At 40.2% G+C, this 27,808-nt stretch overlaps 1 long non-coding RNA gene across 1 annotated transcript in view; it reads left to right on the top strand.

Annotated features, from left to right (window-relative positions):
• LOC118143244 (uncharacterized) overlaps positions 1 to 6,881 on the top strand; it is a 49,166-nt gene extending 42,285 nt beyond the window's left edge. The window contains exon 4 of the long non-coding RNA XR_013520137.1: positions 5,865 to 6,881. This is a non-coding gene — a long non-coding RNA (uncharacterized LOC118143244). The remainder of the gene's footprint in view (positions 1 to 5,864) is intronic.
• Positions 6,882 to 27,808: the final 20,927 nt, after the last annotated feature.

Here is a 27,808-nt window from a genome sequence, read left to right as displayed (position 1 = left end):
ATCATTTCATAGTTTGTCAAGATAAGAATTTGTGCACCTAGGCTGAGCGTGGTGACTCACACCTGTAATCCCAGCACTTTGGGAGGCCAAGGTGGGGAGATCACTTGAGGTCAGTAGTTTAAGACCAGCCTGGCCAACATGGTGAAACGCTATCTCTACTAAAAATACAGAAAATTAGCCAGGTATGGTAGCAGGTGCCTGTAATCCCAGCTACTCAGCAGGCTGAGGCAGGAGAATCACTTGAACCTGGGAGGCAGAGGTTGTAGAGAGCCAAGATCGTGCCATTGGACTCCAGCCTAGGTGACAGAGCAAGACCCCATCTTGGGGGAAAAAAAAAAAAAAGAATTTGTGCACCTAATCTTTTTAGCATAATAGCATTGGATTTATTGTCTACTCGTTTCAATGGGTACTTGGCGAATTCTGCTTTCTTTTAGTGATTGTGTTTTCATATACAAAATATGAGTAGTATGGTATAATGGTGAAGAGCTGAGACTCTGAGATCAGAGAATTTCGGGTCAAATCCTGGCTCTGCCATTTATCAATTACATGACTTTGGGCAAGTTATAAAATCTTATTGATCTCAGTTCTTTATGTCTGTAGAGGGAGATCATCTTTTCCCTACCTCGTTAGAATGCTACGATGACTAATGAGATATTACCTGTAAGGCACTTAGAACAGTGCTCAGCACCTGGGAAAACTGGCTAACCATAAGCAGAAAACTGAAACTGGACCCCTTCCTTAACCTTATACAAAAATTAACTCAAGATGGATTAAAGACTTAAATGTAAAACCCAAAACCCTAAAAACCCTAGAAGAAAACCTAGACAAAACTATTGAAGACATAGGCATGGGCAAAGATTTTATGATAAAATTGTCAAACGAAATTGCAACAAAAGCTAAAGTTGACAAATGGGATCTAATTAAACTAAAGAGCTTCTGCACAGGAAAATAAACTATCATCAGAGTGAACAGGCAAACTACAGAATTGGAGAAAATTTTTGCAATCTACATATCTGACAAAAGAATTTACAAAGAACTTAAACAAACTTACAAGAAAAAACCAAACAACTGGATCAAAAGAGTGGGCAAAGGTCATGAAGAGACACTTCTCAAAAGAAGACATGAAATAAAGCCCGTCATCACTGGTCATTGGAGAAATGCAAATCAAAACTGCAATGAGATACCATCTCACACAGTCAGAATGGCAACTACTAAAAAGTTAAGAAACAACAGATGCTGGTGAGGTTGTGGGGAAATAGGAACACTTTTACACTTTTGGTGGGAATGTAAATTAGTTCAACCATTGTGATAGACAGTGTGGCAATTCCTCAGGGATCTAGAACCAGAACTACCATTTGACCCAGCAATCCCATTACTGAATATATATCCAAAGGAATATAAATCATTCTACTACAAAGACACATGCACACTTCTGTTTATTGCAGTACATTTACAATAGCAAAGACAGGGAACCAACCTAAATGCCCATCAATGATAGACTGGATAAAGAAAACATGGTACATATACACCATTGAATACTATGCAGCCATAACAATGAATAAGATCATGTTCTTTGCTGGAACATGGATGAAGCTGGGAGCCATCATCCTCAGCAAACTAACACAGGAACAGAAAACTAAACACCACACGTTCTCACTCATAAGTGGGAGCTGAACAATGAGAACATGTGGACACAGGGAGGGGAACATCATACACCTGGGCCTGTCATGGGGGGCAAGGGGCAGGAGAGCATCAGGACAAATAGCTAATGCTTTTGGGGCTTAATATCTAGATGACAGGTTGATAGGCGCAGCAAACCACCATGGCACATGTTTACCTATGTAACAAACCTGCATGTTCTGCACATTTATCCTGGAACTTAAGGTAAAAAAAAAAGAAAAGAAAAAATAATGCTTAGTACCTAGACTTTTTTCAGTGCATGTCAGCTGCTTATTATTCACCTTATGAGCTTCTTAAGGGCAGGGACTATGAATTCATTCATTCAGCAAACAATTACCAAGCATGTAGTATGTGCCAGGCATTGGAATTATGGAGATGGTTAGCACACTAGTGCCTGACAACAGAGTCTAGTGAAGATCACTAGGTATACTTCTACAAATATGGAGATGAGTCCTATGTGAGGAATATAGAAGATAACAAGGGACCCCAGTGTTAAAATGATTAATTTTGTCCAAGAGAACCAAGAAGAATTTAGTCTTGAAGTTGGAAAGGCCTATACCAGATTTGTAAGGCAGAGAGACCTTTCTAGGGGTAGTGCATGTTAGATACTTCCATGTATCTTGTGTGTGTATAAACATAGGAATATATATACATATATATTCAAGATTGAACATATGTATACATATGGAAGATTGTTAAATCACCTCTGAGAGATACGATTTTAAATTTCCCATTATGATTACAGATTTGCTGATCTGTCAGCATTTGTCCTATACATTTTTAGTCAATGTTAGGGAAATACAAGTTTATGATTATTATATCTTCCTGGAGGAGGTTCTTTTCATTATTATCTAGTATTCTTTATTTCTACTAATGCTTTATTTCTTAATTTGTTTTTGGTCAAATACTAATATTTTTACCAGCTTTATTTGATTCATATGTTATATCTTGTTTCATGCAATTAAGTTTCAATCTTTGGACCATTTTGTTTTGAATATGTCCCTTTCAGAAGTGTATAACCAGATGCCCTAAAAATCTAATGTGATAATCTCTAGCTTTTAATAAATCAGTTTAATTCATTGGCCATTATTTTGATAACTACTTTTTGGATATATTTTTTTCATTTTATTTTGTGTTTCTTTTTTCTTATTACTAATGAATAGCATTTGATGGTTCTTAAAGCAAGTCTTTATAGGTAACAAATACTCTACTTTTCTATGAATCTGAATATGGTTTTATTTTTCTTACTCCTTGTTATAGTCTGTACTATGTTTCTCCCTCACCCCCAAATTTATATGTTGAAGCTCTAATGCCCAGTACCTTACAATGTGACTGTTTAAAGACAGAGCCTGGAAAGGGGATGATTAAGTTAAAATGAAGCTGTTTGTGTGGGCCCTAATCCGATATGACCAGTGCCCTTTTAAGAAAAGGGAAATTGGACACATAAAGAGACACCAGGGATGTCCAAACACAGGAAAAAGACTATATGAGGACACAGTGAGAAGGCAACCATTTGCAGGCCAAGGAGAGAGGCCTAAGGAGAAACCGAAATTGCCAACGCCATGATCTCTGACTTCTAACCTGAAAGACTGTAAGAAAATAAATTTCTGTTGTTTAAGCCAGCTGGTCTGTGATATTTTGTTATAGCAGCCTTAGCAAACTTATACACTTTTGAATGACAGTAATACAGGATGTAGAAGTCTAAGTCAAATATTTTCCTCTCAAATGTTTTGAGGATGTCTGTTTTTTTCCAGCATAGATTGCTGCTAATGAATTACTTGCTGTCAGACTCACTGTCATTTTATGGTAGGTAATTGGTCCATTTTCTATGGTAGGTTTGAAGATATTCTTTGTATCTGTGACATTGTGCACCTTTTATTTTAGTATAAGTGTATTTTTATTTATCTTTCGGCCCTCCTATGTTTTCAGTCTCAGTCCGGCATCTATTTTCTATGGTGAAAAATTTTCATTCATTGTCCTTTCAAATACGGCTTTTCCACCCTTCTCTAGAAGTGAGCCAGTGGTAGATAGCTTGGCTCAAGTCCTAGTTGCACAGCTGTTCTGCTCCCTGCTGGAGCTTTATAGAAACCCCAACCCTGGACAACAGGTGGTGTGAGGTTAAGCCTCCTTTTGTGGATAGGAGAGTCCTCCCCTAGATGCTTTGTTTTCGTGCATGACAGCCAGTATGGTTCCCTGCCACATTTGGTTCTCATGGCCCCAGAAATTCACCTGCCAGCTGTCTTGGATAGTTAGGTGGAGCACACCTTTGGCTTCCTGATTACTGCTATGTTTTTCTTTTATTTATAGGCCACAGAGATGCTTATCTTTCATTCTTTTAACCATGATTTCAGAAAACTTTTATTTTAAAGTAAATTTGGACTTACAGAAGAGTTTCAGAGATAGTGTAGAAAGTTCCCATATACCTTTCACACAACTTACCTTAATGTTAACATCTTATATAACATGGTTAGGTTTTTAATTTTTTTTTCTTTTGGTACTGAATACTTGACACTCAAAGGCAGTGGAAGCATGAATGCACTGAGCCACGTTGACCAAAAGCTCAAAGCCAGAAATGTTCCCATTGATTAGCCATGTAGTCACCTATCCATTCAGTCAACAAAAATGTATTCAGTTTATGATGTTAGCACTGTCCTAGGCACAAGGGACATGGCAGTGAACAGACAAGGCAAACATTTCTGCCCTTATGTTGTTAAAATGTTAGTGTTAGAAATAATAAAGAATATAAAAATGGTAAAATCTACAGTGTATTAAACAGTGGTAAGTACTGAGGAGAAAAGGAAAGCATGGGGAGAGGATAAAACGTGTTGGGGGATAGTGAGGGATTGTTTGCAGTATTCAATATGAGGTTGGGAAGGCCTCTTTGAGAAGGACTATTGAATGAATACCTAGAGAGTGTGAGTGTGAGTTGTACAAACATCAGGGGAAAACAGTCCTCAAAGTAACCTTGAGAACGAGGCATTATAACCACAAGGCAACTGCGGTTTAGAAAAATTAAGAAACTTGCTTCTGCACACAGCCAATAAATGGAAAAACTATGATTTGAATCCAGGTCTTCCTGACCCCAGAGCTTATGCTTTTATCTGGGTAGCTAAGCACAGATTTACAAAAAGACACATATACCCTTCAAAGTGTGCATTCTGGTCCTTTTACTCACATAACTTAGTACAAAGCCATGGTGTTCTCATAAACCTTTCAAGAAAACCCTAGAAATCTATTTACAGAGTACTTGAGGTTTTTCAACAAGTTGTTTTCATTGAACTAACTGAGCTTTATAAAATATGACTTTGACCTTTCCAGACAGTGGTCCAGGAGCTGGAGTGGTCATGGCCAGTCTGGAAGGTGGTCAGTGCCTCTGTTCAGGGCAGCTTATTTGTCAGCTCCTGTACCAATAGGAAAGCTAATAATTCTTCTCCAGAGTGTTTGTTCTTATTTTGCTACATTTAGACACTCATATCATCCACTTTTCATCAAAATATGTCATGGGAAAGAGCCCTTATTAGTCGACCCTACTGATTCTTACAAAGCAGAGAGTCAACCAGTTTATGTTACAAGGGGTTTGGATTACAGGGGATTTTAAAGGACAGCACATATAATTTGTTCTCTAGATGCCATGTAACAATATTAATCTGCACCCAAGAGGAGGTCTCATGAGGTTTTTTTAGTGTTTGTAAGACTCTCCTGAAATATTTAAACATAGATTCCTAACCCAGACCTTCAGGAATTGGATTCAAGTCATTGAGGATGATAAGGCATCTGCCTATTCAGCACTTACCCCTCCCACAAGTGACCTTCTTTTTGGTTCAGAAGGTCAAATGCAGATTCCTCCTGAAGAAATTAATGGCCTCTCCAAGATAGACCCCATCCCACCTCACCAAAGATTTATAATGTTGTCACTGTCATTCCTCCCCCTTGCTCCTTATTCCTTACTCCTTCCCTGCATCATCCCATGTACACATGTTCTGACCATGGCACACTAGTTCCTATTTCCTTGAACTTTTCCACTCATATAGTTTTGTTCCAGTCAGTTGAGTTCCTTGACTGAAAATCTTTTATTTTCATCTCTGCATGTTACATTCCCACTCCTTGTTCAAGACACGGTTCACCCTATACGCCTTCCTAATCTTTTAGTTAAAATTAATTCCTCCCTTTTTGTGTTTCCATAGTTTGGAAAAAAGAAGAAGGAAGAGGAGAAAAAGAAGGAGGAGGAAGAGGAGAGAAAAAGGAGGGGGAGAGGGAAGAAAATAAAGACAAAAAGGAGGTGAGAAGGAGAGGAAAGATGAGAAGGAGAAAGAAAAGAGAAGAAGAAAATGAAAAAGGAAATACTGGTATGGTAGATCTTAACATGACTTGCTCTCAATAGGTCCAAATGGGTGATTTTTATCCTTTTGCTTTTCAGAGATCTAGCTTTTTGTTTCCTTGTTTGTTTGAAGAAGAACATATTTACTAAATTATTATTAACTCATGAAGAGGATTGTAAGTAATTAGCACGTTAATAGTGTGAAATAAGTAAAGTTCTAAGTGCTAAAAGTCATTGGTCTGCTATGCAGATGAAATGACCCTGCAATATCCTTGCCTATATACTTGTATAATTGGCTCAGAAATTCTTCTTTTTATTCTTTTTCACATTTCAACTTTTACCTTAAGCTTTAGCTTAGATCTAACTGGAATTCTGTGAAGTCACTTGGAGTTGGTCTCTGCATTCTTGCTGAGGCTGTGTAGTACACCAGGGTTAAGAGTAATAGGCATAGAGGCTGGGCATAGTGGCTCACACCTGTAATCCCAGCATTTTGGGAGGCCGAGGGAGGAAGGTTGCTTGAGCCGAGGAATTCAAGACCAGCCTGGGCAACATGAAGAGACTCTGCCTCTACAAAAGAATAATAAAAATTAGCTGGGCATGGTGGTGCACCCCTGTAGTCCTAGATACTCAGGAGGTTAAAGCCAGAAGATAGCTTGAGCCCAGGAGTTCAAGGCTGCAGTGAGCTATTATTGGCACTGTACTCCAGAGTAAGAACCTGTCTCTTTAAAAAAAAAAAAAAAAAAAAAAAGTAGTAACTATAGACCCTGGAGCCAAAACTTCCACGCATTGCCAAATTGCAAAATATGTCTTTTAGCAAAACTAGTCTGCTTTAGAAAACAAATATACTTCTTCTCCATTTCTTCTTTTTTTTTTTTTCCTTTTGTTTTTTGAGACAGAGTCTTGCTCTGTTGCCCAGGCTGGAGTACAGTGGTTCGATCTTGGCTCACCATAACCTCTGCCTACTGGGTTCAAGCAATTCTGCCTCAGCCTCCAGAGAAGAAGGGATTACAGACACTGCCATGATGCCTGGCTAATTTTTGTATTTTTTTAGTGGAGACAGGGTTTCATCATGTTAAACCAGGCTGGTCTCAAACTCCTGACCTTGTGATCCACCCACCTTGGCCTCCCAAAGTACTGGGATTACAGGCATGAGCCATTGCGTCCAACTTCCTCTCCATTTCTTAAAATGTGGATAATACTTCCCTCACAGACTTTTATAAGAATTAAATGAGAGAATGTATGAAGGATATTAACACAAAGACCAATTCAGAGTTAGTGCAAAATAAAAGGTATAATTATGATTCTAATTCCTAATGATTCCCCATCCTGAGGCACTGTCAGAAAAGAGCTATTCTAAGTGGGCCCATTTTCAGCCCCTGTACTTACACCACATGTGCAAAAGCACCTCTGCAGTTGCTCACACCTCTTTATGGTGTTTAATCTTCTCTGATTAACTTTATTCAAAGTGATTACCTCCTTCTCCTCCTGGTTCCTTCCTTTTCCAATTGAGTGATGGCATCCTGGCTTGGGTTCTGCCTCTTCCCACTTCTGAAGATAACAGCTCCTGGAATAAGGAAGCTGGATGTGGGTCCTCCAAGAAAGCACAACAATGGCATTCTACATATTAATTTTAACTTTGCACTTCAAAATAATTTCAGATTTACAAAAAAGTTTCAGAAATAGAACTTTCCTCTCCACATTTTAATCTGAATTCCCCAAATGTTAATTTCTTTTTCATATACCTGTTGTATAATAAATTTAGGGAAAAAATTGATACAACATTAGTATCTAATCTATGTCCCTAATGCAAATTTCTCCAGTTGTCCCACAAATTTTTTTTTTCTGGTTCAGCATCCAATCCAGTATCACACCATATATTTCATTGTGATGTCTCCTTAATTGCCTTTACATTTCCTGAGTCATTCTTTGACTTGATATGTAATGTATGACTTCATACTTTTGAGGATAACTGACCAGTCATTTTGTAGATTGCTCTTCAGTTACTCTGATGTTTTCTCATAATTAAATTATGGATTTGCATGTTTAGCAAGAATATGATAATATGATGTTGTGTCCTTCTAAATGCATTGTATCAGAAGGCACATGATGTCCATTTGTCCCATCACTGGTGATGTTAACTATGGTCCCTTCATCAAGGTGGTCTCAAAGAGGAGATATTGTGGGACTGTGTGAAGATTCTGTTTCTCATCATTTTTTGTTCTTCATCAATTTTGGTATCTATTGAAGATGATTGCCTGAAACAATAATTACTTTCTCATTGACAAATGGTGATTTCTATTTTCTTCATTTCTTTCTTAAACACTTCTTAGTTAGAATTCTACTCTAACAAAGAGATTTTCCTTTTCATTTTTTATTTATTCATATGTTTATTCATTTATATCAGTATAAACTCATAGATACTTAATTTAGTGTCTGTTTACAATTTTTATATTCACGATTTTGTGGCTAACATTACTCTAAACTTGGCCATTGAAAACCCTTTCAAGCTGGCCACTGAATCCTTTTGAAATGCTCTTACATTACTTCCTTGTTTTTCCTCCTGAAAATTGTGTGGAAGTTGTGGCAGATCAGGAAAATAAAGGCTTTCTGATCATCCTAGGGAATTTAAGCAACTCTGTTGGTTGCCCTGCCTTTCAATGACTGTAATTTAGCTGTGCCTACATGCTATTATACGTAACCTATACATGGTGTTATCCAAATGGTGTTTGTGTGTATATTTGCTTATTCAGTGATTGCTATGTGATCTATCATTATTTTCTCTCTATTGGTAGCTTTTATAACAATTTTATAGGAACCCAGCAACATAATTCCCCATGGCCTCTACAACACGCTTTTTTTTTTGCATTATTCCAGCACTGGATTCTATTTAATTAACATTTGATTTTGCATTGCAAGATGCTGATATACATTAAAAGGTCACTACCCAGTCATTTATCTTTTAAAGTAACTGGACTGGTTATTTTTTTAAAGTTCCATCAGGTTAAAACGGTTAGCAATTTTTCTCCTTGCAGTGTCCCTTCAGCATGGACCAGACAGATAATAGATCAGTGTAGGTTCAGATGCATTACAACATCAGTCATCAATTAGGTTTAAACCAGCACTGCAATATATCATTTATCTTGCCTGCCATGGCTCTTTTGAACATTTAATTTTTTAAGGCCTCTTAGGGTTTTTTTTTTTTTCTTTCTAACTGGCCTCCTGCCTCTCTCCTTTGTCTCCAACACAGCCATGTCCTTAAGGAACAATAAAAATTAGATTTGTTTGACCTGCTCTCAGGGTTCGTTTCAGCGAGATGGATTTTAATAGCTTTGACTGGTTGGGCAGACAGCTTTTATGTAATATTCCAGACATTTACGCACTGTCTTTTGCTGAACCCTGAGCAGGTGTGTACGTGAGAGGATGTGTCTGTGTACCACTAAGGAGCTCCTTAATATTCCTTTCACATCAAATAATCCTCTGGGAAATTGCTTACTCCTAGATATGATGGGCATCTCATTAAGTGCTCAAGTCATTGGCATGTCTTTCTCCTCCTAATAACTTTGTTTTAATCTCCGGCACTCAGTATTCATTGCTCTGTTAATGTTAAAGGGATACTGTTTGCTCAGTGCGGTCTTTCTGAGTTGACTTGGGTTGTGATGGGTTCTTACTGTTTTTTTCAGGTGGGTGAATATTCTACATAAATATTCTGATTCAGCATTTCTCATTGCAAGGTGGATTGTGGTCTTAGGGAGCACAAGAGTTTCTTAGCCATGTTCCCCATGTCTTGAATGGTGATTCAGCCTTTATCAAATGAGCTGCTGTCTGATTTCAAGCTGGTGACCTCCTCTTCCTGTGTCTCAGTGTCCATCATACTACAATAATGATAATACCTGTCTCACAATGTAGTCACCAGTTTTCAGCAAAAGTATGGAAGTCTCTGGAGTGCCTGACACAACAGCAGGGATTTTTTTTTCTTTTTTTTGGCAAGGAGAGTATAATAACATTCATTCCACAAAAATTTACTAAGTATCTACTTGGTTGCAGCTACTCTTGTAGACAGGGTAGCATCAGTGAACAAAGATTTCGACCCTCATGGAGGTTAAATTCTTGAGGGGCAGATCAACAGTAGATAAAGTAAAGAAGTAAAATATTTCTATGTTAAATAGTACTAGGCACTAGGGAGAAAAAGATAAAGCGGAGTTGTTGAAATGGTTAAATCAGGTAACATAAAAGGTTCCTAGCCGGTGTCTGGCACATAATCAATAGTCAATTAGAAATACTTATTTATATCAATTATCCATTCATTATTTAACATCTATTCAATGTATGTTGAAATCCCTCCTCCCTCTCTCGCTCCCTCCATTCTCTCTCTCTCCCTTCCTTCCTTCTTTCCTTCCCTCCTTTCTTTCTTTCATCTCTCCCTCCCTTCCTTCCTTCCTTCTCTTTCTCCTTCCCTCCTTCCCTCCCTTCCTTTCTCCCTCCCTCCCTCTTTCCCTCCCTCCTTCTTTCCTTCCTTCCTTCCCTTCCTCCCTCTCTCCCCTCCCTCTCTCTTCTTTTCCCTTCCTTCTTTCTTCTCTCTTTCTCCCCCTCCTCCCCTCCTTCCTCCCTCTTTCCTTCCTTCCTTCTTTCCTTCCATCCTTCCTTCCTTCCCTTCCTCCCTACCCTCCCTCCCTCTCTTTTCCCCTCCCTCCCTTCATTCCTTCCTTTCCTCCTTTCCCCCCTCTTTCTCTTTCTTACCTTCTTTCTTTCCTTCCTTATCTCTTTCTCTCTCTTCCTCCCTCCCTCCCTCCCTCCCTCTTTCTTTCTTTCTCTTTCTCTCTCTCTTTTTTTTTGAGACAGAGTTTCACTCGTTACCCAGGCTGGAGTGCAATGGCGCTATCTCGGCTCACCACAACCTCCGCCTCCTAGGTTCAGGCAATTCTCCTGCCTCAGCCTCCTGAATAGCTGGGACTACAGGCACGGGCCACCATGCCCAGCTAATTTTTTGTATTTTTAGTAGAGACGGGGTTTCACCATGTTGATCAGGATGGTCTCGATCTCTTGATCTCCTGATCTACCAGCCTCGGCCTCCCAAAGTGCTGTGATTACAGGCGTGAACCACCACGCCCAGCCCCCTTTCTCTTTCTCTTTCTTTCTTTCTCTCTCTCTTTCTCTCTTTATTTCTCTCTCTTTCTTTCTTTCTCTGTGTTTCTCTCTTTCTTTCTGTCTCTCTTTCTCTCTTTCTCTTCCTTCCTTCCTTTCTTTCTTTCTCTCTCTCTCTCTTTCTTTCTTTCTTTCTCTCTCTCTTTCTTTCTTTCCCTACTTTCTACCAGCACTTGGCCAAGTTACTAGGATATAGAGATGAACAGAGTAGGTCCCTGTCTGCAAGTTGTTTGTAGTCAGTGGAATCTCAGCCATGACAAAAACCAAAGAATCATGGAGACAAGAGGATAATTGGATAAGGGCATAGAAGGAGATTTAATTTAAGAAAGGCAGGGTGGGAGAAAGAACATCAATTAGAGAATTCTAGGTTCTGCAAGCTTCTGGCACAGCACACTTGCAATTTCCTGATGCTGTTGGTAATGTCTGTCAGTGACTCAGGCTGCTAGGTGACCTCTTCTAGTTAGTTAGCTATTTCTTTGAAGCCACTTCAAGATCCAATAACTGGATGCGAGAAGGCCTGGCATGTAGGGAGACTCAAACCAAAAGGCTTTACTATTAGAGAGGCCCTCAGGCTTCCTTTGGAAGAAGAGCTGTAAGCTACTGACTGACTTGAAATTTCTTGTGCTGGAAAAAAGATTCACTGGGGAAAATGAGTAAAATTAGTTGAGATGTTTTCATATTTTAATATATTGAGCTGATCAAATTTTAATTTTGACCCTGGCAAGAATTTGTTGTTTGAATGAGCACTCTGAAAAATGCAGTGGTTAGATTAAAAAATGTCTTCTACTAAAGTCAAAGAGAATTTAACAACAACAACAATCCTTCCTCAGCTTTGCTATGCAGCATAGTAGCCCCATGAATGAGACAGGACAAGTACAAACCCCCTTTGTTCCCAATCCATAGAAAAGGAAACCAGAGCCCTGAGAAATCCAGTAGGAATAGCAGATACTGGCCTGGGTGCTAGTAATACATGGTGAACAAAGGCAGTGGTCAACCATTTTACTTTGCCAAAGACTGTCTTGGTGTTAAAATGGAAAGATCAACATACTAGAAGACCCCACAGTCCTGAACAAACCAGGGCAGATGGTCACCAGGAATTCCTGTAAAATTGTTTCCACATCGCAGAACACTAAGTATCATGCCAGGTACATGAATAAAATCAGTAAGATTTACTGATTTGGGTTACAACAAATAAATATCCTGCTGAAAATCCTCAATTGCTTTCCCCCAGAGGCCTGAAATGTGTCTGGTGCTCTTCTTCACAAATCCCCAAATTTAGCTGGTTATTGAATAGACAGAAGATATTTGTTTCATGAAGATAATGGTGATGAGATAAAAACATTCTAACATGTTGTTACAATGGCTGATTTGGACCCCTTCCCTTCACTCTCTGAGTGCTGAATGGCAAGCTCAAGGACCACAGGCTATTCTTGGAAGGATATACTACTTTGGATATTTCTGGACTTTAGCTTTACTCTAGGTAAAGTGGTGGGGTGAAAGGGGAGACAAAATTACCTGAATGCTATGAATAAATCATTTTGCATCCCATACAACTCTATGCTTCTTGGAAGAGATAGCTCCCTGCCTCTGGTTGCTTTCTAAAACAGCATTATTCTGTGTCTGTTCTTTTTTAAAAAACAACAATAACACAAAACTAATGACCAGACCAATTCATCAAATGAAGAGCGTAGCGGACTGGGGATCAGAAAAAACTCAGGGTTTTTATAAAGTTTGAAAACTTTAGGATAGTTCATTTCTCTCCTGGGGTCTCAGCATTTCCACTTGGACAGAGGTACAGCCATGCCTGCCTCAACACCTTCCCCAACCTCTTGCAAAACGTCCTGTACTCTAGGAAGGAAGACCCAAATGACCGTCACTTCATGCTGAGAGTATTCTGTTTTCATTAACAAATAATCCTGGCTGCGGTATTAAATTGTGTATGACTTTAGACAGATGACATAGCTTTTCTGGGTTTCACTTTTCTCATCCACAAATTGGGGGATTGTAAACCAACAACAAAGTATTGTCATAAGAATTAGCAATAACATAAGTAAAGCTCCCCGCACAGTACAAGACCCTGGGTAAGATGTCTGGAGACCTTAGTTTTCACTCCGAGGATGTTGAGCTCTGATTTCATGAGACAATTATTCCATCAAAATTATATTCACATTGATGAATCAAATACTTTCTGGAACAAATAGTATTGATTCTGTTTGTGTTCTGATTGAATTTCTGTACAGCACAGTTCACCATTTCTCATTTTTCCCATTTTAATTTTATTATAATAACATATTTCTTTATAAATTATGAAATAAATATTTTGTGAATCAATCAGTATTTTTTACATGACAAATTGAACTGATTATAACTTCTGTCACTTCAGATTTTCTTTTGTGAATATTAATCCTATAAAAATTCAACTTCAAAGTCTATTCTTGTTTAACAAAAGTTGATATTTTTGTTTATGTGTAGTCACTAACATATTCTACTATATGTGATTTTCATCCATTACATTTTGCATCGAATATTTCTACAAGTAGTGTTCATGAAGAATCCAAAAATCATTGAACATAAAAGACTGAGAAATATTATCTGTGCTTTTTTAAAGTTAAGGATAGAGATCATTAGTATGACATAAGTCAGAGTCAAAGCATTGGGGTTAAAACATCCTTCTTTGTTCCTAATCTTCCCCTTACTCTCCTTCCCCCTGGACTGGGCTTCTGACACTGGCATTCACCTGAGCCCCGCCTGAGCTGGCCATACTCTTTGCACAACATTATTGAAGAGAAGAGAGGTATTAAAGGGCTTCGCATCCTTAATGCTTTTCCTGACATACTTCATGTTTGGAGACAGCCTTTTATTGCTTTTTACCAGTGCATTCCAGAGGAGCTTGCACCTGAGTTTGCAAGAACCTTGTTTTAGCAAAAAACCTGGTTTTAAACACAAATTTGTAGTGAGGAGTAAACGACACAGTGTTGACAAAGAATCTTGCATAACCTCTGATATGGTGGCCCTTAATCTATAGGAATTTGTTCTTCTATCCTTGCTCCTCGTCTTGTTCTTTTCTCAAGGATACAATGTGGTCCAATGGAAGGGGCGTGGGCTTCAGAATCAGACTGATCTGGATTAAAATCTGAATTCTCCCATTTGTTAGCTGTTTCTGGATGAGTTATTTCATTTAGCTGAGCCTCAGTTTTGTTAGTAATAAAATGGGAGAAAAATATTTTTTATATATGAGCATTGTTACAAAAGGCAAATGGCAATAAAGGTAAAACATTCACCCAGGAACTGGGAATACATGACACACATAGTCCCTGCCTACATATGGTGTAGGGAGGGGCTCAGACAGCAGCAAATTATCATCAAATTAATAAATTATTATAATCATGGTGACAACAATGAAAAGGGTGCTCTAAGGGCAAATAAGAAAATCTAATGTCATTGGAGCTTAGGAGTGTCATTCAAACCGTGGTACACATGATGGTTATGCCACATTTTCATATATGTGTGTGTAATAGTCTGTTTTTACACTGCTGATAAAGACATATCCAAGGTTAGATAATTTATAAAGAAACAAAGGTTTATTGGACTCACAATTCCACGTGCCTGGGGAGGCCTCACAACCATGGCAGAAGGCAAAAGGCATGTCTTACGTGGTGGCAGGCAAGAGAGAAAATGAGAGCCAAGTGAAAAGGACTTCCCCTTATAAAACCATCAGATCTTGTGAGACTTATTCACTACTCCAAGAACAGTGTAGGGGTAACTGCCCTCATTATTCAATTTCTTCCACTGGGTCCTTCCCACAACATGTGGGAATTATGGGAGCTACAATTCAAGATGAGATTTGGGTGGGAACACAGCCAAACCATATCAGTGTGTGTATGTGTTCTTGTGTGTGAACAGTGGATACAAGTGCAGTCTTTGTAATTAGGCAGATGTGAGCTTAAATTTTGAATTTTCCTATATGTAAGTGAATTTTGGCAAAGTATTTTATTTTCTAAATCTGAGTTTCTTAACTGTAAAAGGAGAGCACAATGTATCTACCACATGGAGCTGTCCTAAGCATTTTCCTCCCCTTCCTCCTCATATCTAACTTTTACTGAGTGCTTTCTGCATTCCAGACACCATATACTCGGTGGCTTACATCTATGTAATCCCACAGTAATCCCCTGAAATTGGGACTATTAATATCCTGAGGAAACTGAGTCAACAAGAGGTTGGGAAACTTGCCCAAGGATATACACTCATAAGTGATAGTTAGAAAGAATTTCTACCAACAATCTGGCTCACTAGGCTGTGTGTTTTACACAAGATACATGGAGAGAGAGCTCAACACCTGAGTGCTCTTCTCATCTTAATAGTTTATCATCATTTTTGTTTTCTCCATCAAGGGGATATAAATTTTCATTTTTCCTAAGCATCTGCCCAAGGTCCATAGAACACAATAGGTGCTCTATAAGTGCATTCTGAATAGATGAATGTACTGGACGTGGCAGAGGCAGTCCCGCTGTAGAGGTGGTGGGTGAGGTGGGATGGGATTAAGCACCCTCCCCCACTGCTCACCAGTACTTTCAGAAAGCCTTTCAGCACCCTTGATTGCTATGTACTCTGACAAATGCATAAAATATGGTCCCTTTCTAGCGGCTTGCTCCGTCTGTTTCTGGAGAGGTGCCAGCCGCCTATTTGATCAGCTTCAGGCAGCAGTGTGGTAGTCAAGGCTGAACGGAGTGCAGCCAGCTGAGAAAATGGGTAAATATTTTATAGACTGTACTGTAAATAATGTATACATTCAAAGAAACAAGGTGAATCTTTTATAGGCCTGAGCCCCTGTTAAGTCAGCAATTAAATGCTAGTGCTGGAAGAAATAAAAGCTAGTCCTAAATCTTCCTACCTTACAGAGAATCAAAAGCCTGCACTTAATATCTGGGCAAGAAGTCAGTCTCTATTCACTGATGCTGATTATTTTTTACTGTATATTTTTTCAGAGACAGCATTTTACTCTGTTGCCCAGGCTGGAGTGCAATGGGACCATCATAGCTCACTGCAGCCTTGAACTCCTGGGCCGCAAGCAATCCTCCTGCCTCAGTCTTCCTAGTAGCTAGGACTATGGGTGCATATCACCATGCCCGGCTAATTTTTACACTGTTTGTAAAGACAGGATCTCCCTATGTTGCCAGGCAGGTCTTGAACTCCTGGCCTCAAGCAATCCTCACATGTTGGCCTCCTTAAGTATTGAGATTACAGGCCCAAGCCATTTCTTCTGGCCTCTGTTTACTGATGCGGAGTTGCTAAAATTTCAGTATTTTTTCTGCAAAGAAAAAGTCCTTTTCTTTATCCCAATGCTACTTGTAGATATATATGCACAAATGTCTCTTTACTTATATTTGCATATATATATATATATATATATGTTTATGTTGAGTGTCTTATGTGTAGACCTTCACATATGAATTTATTTTAATCCTCACAGCAATCCCAGTGAGGTACATGTAGTAGGTACATAACACATATTTGGTTTCCTTTGTTTGTTGAGGACCTGCCTTGTGCCAAGCCCTCCCCTAGGTGGTATGGTACCATAAGCCTGGAGTGTACAATCTAATGGTAGGAAATAAGTAGTAAACACAAGTTTTGCATGGAGGTAAGTGCTGGGGAGGAAAATGAAGCTGAGTAAGGGGAACAGAAAGTGCCAAGCAAATGTGATCCTATTGGCATGATCACCTCTGAACAGACACTTGCCGTGTGGACGGTGGTGGTGAGCATGTTCCTATAGTTTCAATGGATTATAGCAAATGTGTTGTTTGGCCCAGATCAGGACCAAGGTATTTATTCCCTCAGCTTCTGGAAATTTCCTTGAAACTGCCCTCAACTGAAGGAACTGCCTTGATCAAGTTTTGTCCCCACTCTCTAGGGGCAGTTCACATCCAATGACTGTTGTTGCAGATTTTCAAAGACCTGACGCCTTGTGTCAATGGGAATAACCCTGAGTAAGCAACCTGGGTGGCAATGAGGACCCTGTCATTGATGGTATGTGAAGCCCTGATAGCTTTGGTATGCTCTAGTGGTGCAATTGATAATTAGTGGTGAAAGGTATAGGATACCAGTGGAAGGGAATGCAATAGTCATTACAATATCTCAGCTATTTAACAGGTTTGGGGGAAAGAGTAATTACAAGGATAATGGAAATGGATAGCTGAGTGTAATTAATGCATTGGAAAAATGCATAATGAAGGCTGGGGTGATTAATCATCAATGTATGACAAAATGTGGAAGTCAGAAATCCTTCTTGGCAGCATATGAAGCAACACTCACTGCAGTCAGAGAGTGAAAAAAAACTGAGGCTCAGGCCCCTGACTTAACTATAAAGGTAGCAGAGCTCTAAAGAAGACTGAATTCCCAACCACAGTTAAGCTGGCTACACCAAGGTCAGGCCCTTGATTGGGAAGGAGTCTTGGAGTGAAAACATCTAGGTTAATGCACATTAAAACCTAGAAACCCCAAATGTCTCTGGATTCTCCTGGCCTGTAGAAACGGAACATTTTTCTTTGTTAAAGGATAGTGCTCCATCTTTGCTTGAAGGTAATGCAGAAGCCTCTGCCTTGCAAGATGAAATCTCCCCATATCCCATTGCCCACAAAAATCTACCTCCTCTTGTCCATATGGCCACCAGGCCAGTAATGATGTCCAGTCATAACATAACCAAGCTGAGGAAGTGCTAGGCATGCTTAGGGAGGAAAGGTCCTATATCCTAGGAGTTGAAGAAATCAGACAATACGAACCAGCAGGACTGCATGGATACATTTAGACCTAGATCCAAAGAATGCTGATGGAGCAAGGAAAGCAGAACATACAGTGGGGTAAATGATAGCTTACTGATAGGAGAATACTATACTGTTTTGCAGAGTTTAATACCCTATGAAGGACCTTAGGAGTTGATACTAACATCCTGCTCTCATGGGTCTAAAAGCTTTGTATAAGTGGCAGGCAACACTAGGTAAAGTAGAACGAACAGAACAACCATGGAAGATGGTATAAGAAAGATCAAAAAGAAGTAGGTGTACTGGAGTGGACATAATAAGTCAGGAAAAGCCTCCAGTCAATTATATTTTGTAGAAGGAATCAGCGGACACTTGCTTACCAAGGCAATGGAGAGAACATACATTGTTGAAAAGCTCAGTTGGCTGTCGTATGTAGGTCTGAACTAATGGTAGGAGATGGTGTCACAGAACTTGGCTCCCTGGTAGCAATGGGGATGATAGAATCCCCAAATAACAGGGATCACTTGGTGGTGCTTAACCATCAGAAGAAAAGCTGTTGTAGAAAGATCAGGAGGATCAGCCTATAAAGAGTTATAGAAACAAGACAGATACACAGGCAATGCTTGTATTGCTCAATGTGTACTCAGAATAGTCAAGGATGAATGATCAGGGTTTCTCAATCTGCGTTCATACTCAGACTCAGAATCCACTGACTGAAGGAAAGGCCAGATCCTTGAGAGGAAAAAAAAAATCTCAGTAATACTAAGGAAGTGCATTTGTTAATGATTTCCCTAGAATCTCTCCAAAGGGAACTACAGTCTTTTACTTAAGTAATTACATACTGGGAACAGGGGAAAATGCAGGTATTTCAGAGGCTGCTGATCACAGGTTATGGGTTGGCAATTTCACCCAGGAATCAGAAGCATTATCAAGGCCTCCCTATTAAAGTAGCGGCATATGGAGACCACTATTGAGTAAATGGAGTCCTGGCCCAGGTTCAGCTCACAGTGTGTCCACTGGGTCCACAGACCCATATGGTACCTATTTTCTTGGTCCCTGAATGTATAATTGGAATGAATGTAATTTTTAGTTGGCAAAATCACCACATTGGGTTCTTGGCTTGGGGAGTAAGTTATCAAAGTAGAAAAGGGTAAGTGAAAGCCTCTGAAACTAACCTCCTGTTGGCCAAGGTAGTAAATCTAAAACAATATTCTATCTCAATAAGACAAGGAACAATAGAAAAAATTAGAGTCATTCTTGAAAACCTAAAAAAGGCAGGGGTGGTGGCCTCGATCATAACCCCATTTAATTCATCAATGTTGCCCAGTGGTATGGGATCTCATTCATAAAGTCTGATATAGCTATTGCTGCTGCCAAACATCCAACCAGATCACATCAGAGACCAACCCTGAGCCCCTGATATGGCATTAGTCCTTGAAAAGACCACCCAGCCACTTGGTGCTAAGTTTGAAGGGGCAGCGATTCATCTTGACTAGAATCAACATGTATTCTAAGTATAGGTTTGTCTTTTCTGCTCGTAGGTCTTTGGCCAGAACTACTATTCAAGAATTTCCAGAGTGTTTGATCTATCAACAAGAGATTTTACATAATATCAGATTACACGGAGAAACCCACTTAATAGTGAAGGAGAGAAGGCAATGGCACATGACAGAATTCATTAGTCCTGTCATATACTGTATGACTCAGAAGCTGTCACTTTGATAGAGTGAAGGAATGGCCTTTTGGAGAATTTTCTATAGTGGCAGACTTCAGATGGGACCTTTGAGCACCGTCTTCCAGGATGCAATAAAAATCTGTATCAATAACAACTATAGGTTGTTGTTGCTATGTCCCCAGTAGGTAGAGTTCATGGGTCCATGAGCCAAGGAGTAAAGTTAGGAGTGTCTTTCTTACCACTACCTCTAATGATCCACTTAGAGAATCTGTGCTTTCTATCCCCACTATGGACTCTGCAGATTTGGAAGTTCTGTCTCCCAAAGGAAGAAGGTTTCCCTCAGGGTACACTTCAAGAATCCCATTAAACTTTAAGCTATCACTATCTTCTGGTCACTTTGGGTTCCTTTATACCAAAAGAGCAGCAGGCAAGGAAAGCAATCACGACCTTAGTCAGGGTTGCTAACTGACCATCTGCAGGACGTAGGGCTGCTGTTACACAACGTGAGCAGGGAGGAATAGGTTGAATGTCCAGGAGATTAACTGGGGCATCTTTTTGTACCCCCTGGCTCAATTCTGCCATTAAGTAGATATGATGACCAGAGGCTCAGACCCCTCACAGATGAGGAGGAGTCTTGCTCTCCCACTTAAACCATCCAGATCAGCAGGGTTGCAAGAAGGTAAGGGGCATATGAAATGGGTAAGGAGAGAAAACCGATGAGTATCTGTGGCAGCTGAGAGACTAACTGCAATGACAGCAACTTGCTCATCCTACTTATCTGCCTCTTGTAAGCTTCCCTGGAAAAGAAAACAATCATAATCCCAGAGGATCTGTTCCAAGTTGGGTTAAACTTATATAAAGCCAGTGCATCTGAGTGGTACAACTGTAGAGGATGCTGTACTGTCCCCAAAGATCCCCTGTTTAGGATTGAGGCACTCATTCTGTTAGCTGCCAGGTGTCTGATGAGAATCCAAGCTGGGAAATTTTTGGAGAGGGCAGAGGCAATGGGTTGAATACATAAAAGAGGATACCTAATGGATCTCCAGTCCCAGCGATTCCAGAGATGTTGGAAAGGAAGCAGCCACAACTTGAGGCACTTACAGAATGTTGGAAGAATCAATTCTCTCTGTTTAACAAATAAATTAATAATGATGGATGGGATAGAAGGTAAGGGGTGAATCATCCAAACTCATAGAGGAGATTTGTAGTAAAAATGAGACTTAAATTCAAAGATTTTATTTGAGGTCATTTTGTCATCTCAAAAGGGTCTTTTCAGGCTTTTAATTCTAAGCCTTGGTTTTGTAATGGAGGAAACTAAAGCTCTGGCAGACTAAATGACTTATCTAAGACTTATAACCAGGTCTTCTGACTCAGAGACCTAGATTATTTCTTGGACACCATTTTCAGTATAATTCAACACATGCCTAGATATGCATAGTATCTTTTGAGAAAGGTTTTCAGAAAACAGAGTCAAGGACTGCCAGTGCCACCTTACTAGTCACCCAGGTCTGTCTGACTCCTAAGGCAGGGCTCTTTCAATTGTGCCATCTTCCTCTCTCTCTTGACAACAGTGATTGAGGATTCCAATCCAGGTCAGCCCATTGCAAGCACTTGCCACAAAGTAGTTGCTGAGTAAATGTTTGTCACTCAAATGAAGACAACTAACCTAATGGAAGGAGGTCAAGTGGGTGTGGGGAAGAACATGATGGTCTTCCGGCTGAGAATCGGGGCTTTGAGATTAGCTAAATCTGGGTTCAAATCCAGGTTCAAAACCATTTGCTGGTTGATTGACTTTAGGTAAGTTATACTCTCTTTGAATCCATTTCCCTTTTTGTAAAATGAAAATAGTAATATCTACCACAGAGAACTGCTGTATTATTAAATGGTGTCATGCATGTCATACACTTACACAAGGCTTGACACAAAGAAATGTTCAGTCAACATGAGCTATAACTAGTTTCTCTTGGTCTTGAATCTCCACTCTCTCTTTCTATACCCTAGGTTGCCTGTAAATTCTTCCTGTTTGCTCTGCTGCCAGATGAACGCAGTTTTGATACTTAGCACTAACTACTGGAATCCCATTTTTCTTCCTGCCTCATATCCACCCTAAATGTCATCTGCCCTCTCCCACTCACCTCTGGATCTAGGACTGGGCTCCTGATCTTGTCATGGGATCTTTGTCATGCACCTGGTCACTCTTTTTCTTAGAATCCCAGTCCAGACAAACCCGCACTTTCTGGCCATGCTAATTTAGTAGGATAACAACAATATAATTAATAGTCAACCTCTATTGTGCGTTTACTCTGTGCTAGGTGTTGTACTAAACGCTTGTATCTATCATCTTATTTAATCCCCATAGTAACCATAGATATAAACTCTGGTTAATCTCTTACAGAGCAAGAGGTTAAGTATGTGCCCAAGGCCCGTGGTTTGTAATTAGTGAAGCAAGGTCTCACACTCAGACTGTCTGACATCAGTACTGTGCCTCTAACCCCAGTAACTGTGAATTTCTCCTGCTGCCAGCCCCAATGCCCACCCAAGGACACATTTCCTAGTAGCTGCTGCCAATCTGTGGTCTCTGCCAGGCCTTCTGCCCTGCCACCTCCCTTCAGAATTCTGAGGACATCTTGTCTGATTCATGCAAATAAGTATTACCTGAAATATGCCAATGATTTTAATTTTTGTTCCTCCACCAGAAAGTTAGCTCTAAGCAGGCAAGGACGATTACTTGTTTTCTACTGTATCTCAAGTTTTTGGAACCAGCGGCTGACATGCAGCAGGTTCACAGTAGAGAGCTGTTGAATGTTTGCTGAATGAATCTCACAGAGCTTCCCACATCCCTCAAGCCCTACCTTCCCAGCACCAGCCCAGCTGGAGTGCTATATTCAGGCTCAGTAGCCAGGCCTGCTCTCTTGGCAGCTTTGCCTCTTGGCGGCTCCCATTCTCCTTTTATGTTGCTGGGAGAAGTTGATGCCTCTCTTCCTACCACCTTAGAGACCTCTAGTCTAGCAGATAAAAGCTAACCTCATAATTTAGATATATCCATTGAGACCCAGAGTGATTCAGAAAGGGCTTGAACCATGCATGGAGCACATGGCCATTCCACCCAGCTATCCTCTCCCAAATTATTCACTTTCATTGATGGAGCCACTCCTATGATGCTGCGCTAAAGGATTTATAACATTATTTCACTGATTTCTTTCAAAAATCTCAGGGAAAAAATATGTATGCCCATGTTCACAGAGATGCATTAATTTGTCAAAGTCACGCAGTAAGTGACAGAATTGGGTTTTGAATTCATGTCTGTGTGATTCCAAAGGTAGTTCTTTCACGTATTAAGCAGAAGTTTGAGACAATGTTAATGAGCTTGCCCTGGGAAAGGCCTTCTGCACCTAGAAAGCAGGGAGAGACACAAGTCGAGCGGAGGCCTACTCTGATGTTGCACCATACTTAGCCCTGAAATTCGGCCTGGGGACAGCACGGGGCTCAGCATGTGGCAAGTCCAGCTGTTCTCCTCTCTCACTCCTCCTGGAGGTCTCCTGGGGTGTGTCATATTCCTCTCTCTGACATTCTTAGAATATTTTAAGATTCATTTTTGAAGCATAAACTTTTTAGATCTTTTCCTGTGGAAGAATTTCTTTTTCCTTATCTGCAGGCCTGTATGGAAACTCACAGAACGTAGGTGAACAGAGAAAGAGGTCACCCTTTGCTTCTTAGTCTCCTGTTCCCCCAGTAAACTGGACTTCCTCTAATCTGATGGTTTCCTTGTTCTGGAGACCATCAAGACTGGAAGGAACTACATTTTTCAGAAAAGTGACCTGGCCAAAGGTACAGACAGAGGAGGTCAGTCTTTCTACTCTGAGTATCAGGTTCTTGGCAACTTCAGAAATCCATGGTGCCTGACTTAGTGTAGTTTACTAAAATAAATAACAAAATGAGCCACTTTATTTATTTTTTTTAGTTTGGTCAATTACACTCAAATGTTCACATAATGTTTTAAAAATTCTATCATTGGGGTAGAAAAGCTGAACTCAGTGGGTCCTGGATGCCCAATAAGAGATGAAAACTCCACAAGAAGAAAAATCTCTGGAGGAAGAATGAATACATGCTGCCAAAAATTATAAATATTTTCTTATTTGATGCTCTTATTAGCTCTGTGAGAGAGGCATTATTATCTCTATCTTAAAGCTAAGGGAACTGAGGCTCAGAGAATGCAACTAGCTTGCTAAAGTTCTCACAGCATATAATCAGGCCACCATTCAAATCTAGATCACTTAACCATGAAGCTTGAGGTCTCTTCATAGCTTTGCAGTCTTGATAAATAATTTGGGTCTTATAAAAGGTTGAACTTCTCCAGAACTGAAACGACTCCTTCCTCAGCAGCATGAGAAGTGGTTTGTATTTTCTTAGGAAAAAAGAATGGGATATAGTGATAGCAGCTGTTTACACCCCATTCCACTTCCCCATGCCCCACCCCTCTGACATCATGGGTGTCACCCATTTCTGGAAGGCCCCACCTAGAGAGGCTCCACCCAGTGGCCCAGCACCATGGAAATGAGCCATCCTCTGATCCCAAAGCGAAGAATGAAGCCAAAGGCTGCATGAATTTCAGGCCAGACATCAGAGACTAGGACCCAGAGGTAAGCTATAGGAGGCATCCAAGAAATTCCAGTAGTTCCATCTCCGTGACTTAAGATCACAGTTCTGTGGAATATTTTCTAAACGGCTCCCCACAGCATTCAGAATAAAGTTTAAACTCTTAGCCTGGCACATATGTCCCTCATGATCTAGTTCTTGCCTTAGTTCCTGTCTGTCTTTCTCACTCATAACTTTTCTTCAACCACAATAAAATACCACAAATTTTTCATGCCCCTGGCTCTTTTCACAAGCTGATTCTTTTGTCAGAAAGGATTTTATTCTTCTTGTCTTATTACCTCTTTTTTCCACTGTCTGTATAACTCTAACTCATCTTTCAAAAACTCAGTTCTTCAGCCATCATACCTTCTCTGGGAAGTCTTCCTGAAAGTCCATGTCTGGGTATGGTGCATGGCTTATCATCACAACCATCCTCTCTTATACTTCTCTATCTGCTAGTCTGCATCTCCCCTAGACTGTGAGTGACCCTAGAGCAGTACTGCATTCTTTTTTTCTTTTTTTGAGATAGAGTCTTACACTGTCACCCAGGTTGGAGTGCAGTGGTGCAATCTTAGCTCATTGCAACCTCCACTTCCTGGGTTCAAGCAATTCTCCTGTTTCAGCCTCCTTAGTAGCTGGGATTACAGGCATGTACCACTATGCCTGGCTAATTTTTATATTTTTAGTAGAGATGAGATTTTGCCATGTTGGCCAGGCTAGTCTCAAACTCCTGACCTCAGGTGATCCTTATGCCTCAGCCTCCCAAAGTGCTAGGATTACAGGTGTGAGCCACTGTGTCTGGGCCAGTGACTGCATCTTAATCCTTGTTGGTATCTGCAATGCCCAGCAAAGGCTGGCCTTAGTTATAGACAAAATATCTAGAAGAGCTTGCAGGTATATCTCATAATCAGAGTGAAAGTCCTTTTTAAATCTGATAATACATAGAGATGATGTGAAACATTTATTTTTTATCTCACTATCTTCCGCTTCTGAGTCCAATTCACACACACATTTGGGGGTTGTCTTCCTCCCAGTATCTCCCCTTCTTTTTCTATACCCACCTCCTACCTCTACTTCAGCCTCTGCCTGGAATCTGAGTGTCAACCCAGAGGGGCAGCATTAGATCTACAAAGCTTTAGGTGTATCAACACACCAAGTTAGCATTTCTCCTGTCAGCAATGACCAACTTTCTCAGCAACCTTCCATGGATTTTTGTGCTGCTAAAGCCTGTGTATCTTTATTCTGTACTACTAATAATCTTTTCTCTGTAAAATATGTGTGGCAGGAGAGAGAAGGGCATGAAGGGGAAGTAAAATGCTGTCTTAGTGTGTTCAGGCTGCTGTAACAAAATATCATAAACTAGGTGGCTTCTAAACAACAGAAATCTATTTCTTACAGTCCTAGAGGCTGGAAAGCCCAAGATCAAGGAGCCAGAAGATTCACTATGTAGTACAGGATGTCTTCTGAGTGCAGACTGCTGACTTTGTGGTGTCCTTACATGGTAGAAGGGGCACGAGTCTCTCCTGGGCCTCTTTAACAAAAGCACTAATCCTATCCATTAAGGCTCCACCCTTATGACCTCATCTTCTCCCAAAGGCCTCACCTTCTAATACCATCACCTTGGTGATTAAGATTCAGCATATAAATTTTTAGGGGACACAAAATTCAGGCCATAGCAAGTGCAATCTTTCATGTAAATATTTAAAGTACAGATGAATGGATGGATGTCTTGATGGCTGAATAAATGCAGGGCAGGATGTATGGTGTAATGAATGAATGACACACTCCTACTCTGGCCATAACCCCTGGTACCACAGTTATACCAAGCAGATTGTGCTTCTGCTTGATTCCTAGATGTAGTCACTGTCTTGGACCCCAGGAGCCTGAACTCAAATATTGACAGGGATTCAATTATTTGCAAAGAGTCCTAATCTGGTGCTGATCACTGACCTAGACATCCTAATATAATATTTCTTGATGTTGTGAGTCTCTACGCTTATCCACTTGTCAGTGCCATCCCTTCCTTGTCAAAGAATTCACAAATGGACATCAATTCATCAACAAATAATTATTAAGTCTCAGTTGTCAGACCTGCTATATCCTTTTTTTAGACTATAACCTACTGTCACCATAGCCTCTCAGAGTCTCATAGTTCCACCCACCAGCCTGAACCGCCTCTAGAATTTTTAGATGCACTATTTCCTGGCACCTGTCCACCCAGAAAGGGCCTTTCTGAAAACTGGGCTCCTCCTTGTCTGCTCAGCTTGCTGAATTTTTCCAGGCATGTCCTATATGGCACCTGGGCTGTGCAGGACAAAAAGTCCCTGAGGGACCACCTAGGAGACCCTCATGGAAGTGAGCTTAATGAAGAGGGAGCTGCGATGTGAAAGGCAAGGCTTCTACATTTCCAGAATTATAATGACAAGAAAAAGCATAGGAATTCAGAAAGGTAGAGAAGTGTTGTACTATTCCTTTATTTGTTTCCTTTTATCTCTCTCCATTCAAATACCTACTCTTTTCCTGATTTTACTTCTCAGCTTTGAATTCCCTTCCCCCACTCCTTAGGATTCAGTGTCATCTCCCCCTAGAAGTCCTCCCTATGCCTCTGTATCTGTTTTATGTGCCCACTCATTGTGATAGATATGGACTTCTGCTTGGGCTTGTCCAGTTGCTAGAAGTGTGGTCAGCAGGCAGCCTCCAGCTGTCAGCTCCTCCAGGGTCAGCTTGAGCTGCAGAAAAATGCTTTGTCTGGAATCCTGCACCTGCACTCACTTTTACTGAGCAAGGCAGTGGCATTAAGGCCTAACCATTTTAGCCTGAAGAAAACGTCACCATTGGGCAGTTAGCACTGGAGTTTCTTGCTGTGTTAGCTAAGCCTTGGTTAAGCTTGCATCAGGGTTCAACTTCTCCCTCTGCCCAGTCCTGCTTCCTTCCTCTTCCCTGCACAGGTGCTCATTACTACTAACCACTTTGTATTCCAAAATTAATCTTGGTGTCTGCTTCTTGAGACCCTAACTGTAACACCCAATCACAGATGGCACAGCATATTAGAAACAAAGTGAGAGCTCTGGAATCATATAAACCAGAATTGGAATCTAGTGTCCCTACTTACTATTTGTGTGACTTTGGGCAAGATGGTCAACTTTTGTGAGCCTCAGTTGTTCATCTATAAGATGGAGATAATAGTCTGTACCTCATAGGATAGTTGTAGTGATTATATCATAAATACATCCAAAGTATATGTACAGTAAGAATTCAGTACACATTACCTATTCTTAGTCGGTTTTATTTTCTTCATCATAGTACTTAATACACTCTATGGTAGTTATAAATTAAACTGTTTCTGTTCTTTGAAGGTAGAGACTTTTTTCTTATTTATTATTGCATCCTTTGCACCTAGCATAAATCCTGTAGATAGTCTGCTTTCAATAAGTATTTGTTCAATAATAAATTAGTATTCCTATTTTACAGACAAGGAATTGAGCACAGAAGTCACACTAATGGTAAATAGCAGAGCCACAATGCGAACCAAAGTCTGTCTTCTTCAAAGTAAATTATCTTGTATCAGTGCCTTTCAAAGCTGCAGATGAAAATGGGGCCTGC

This window comes from Callithrix jacchus, chromosome 7 (assembly GCF_049354715.1).
Source record: "Callithrix jacchus isolate 240 chromosome 7, calJac240_pri, whole genome shotgun sequence".
NCBI classification, from domain to species: domain Eukaryota; kingdom Metazoa; phylum Chordata; class Mammalia; order Primates; family Cebidae; genus Callithrix; species Callithrix jacchus.
This window is presented reverse-complemented; position numbering and strand designations above follow the sequence as displayed.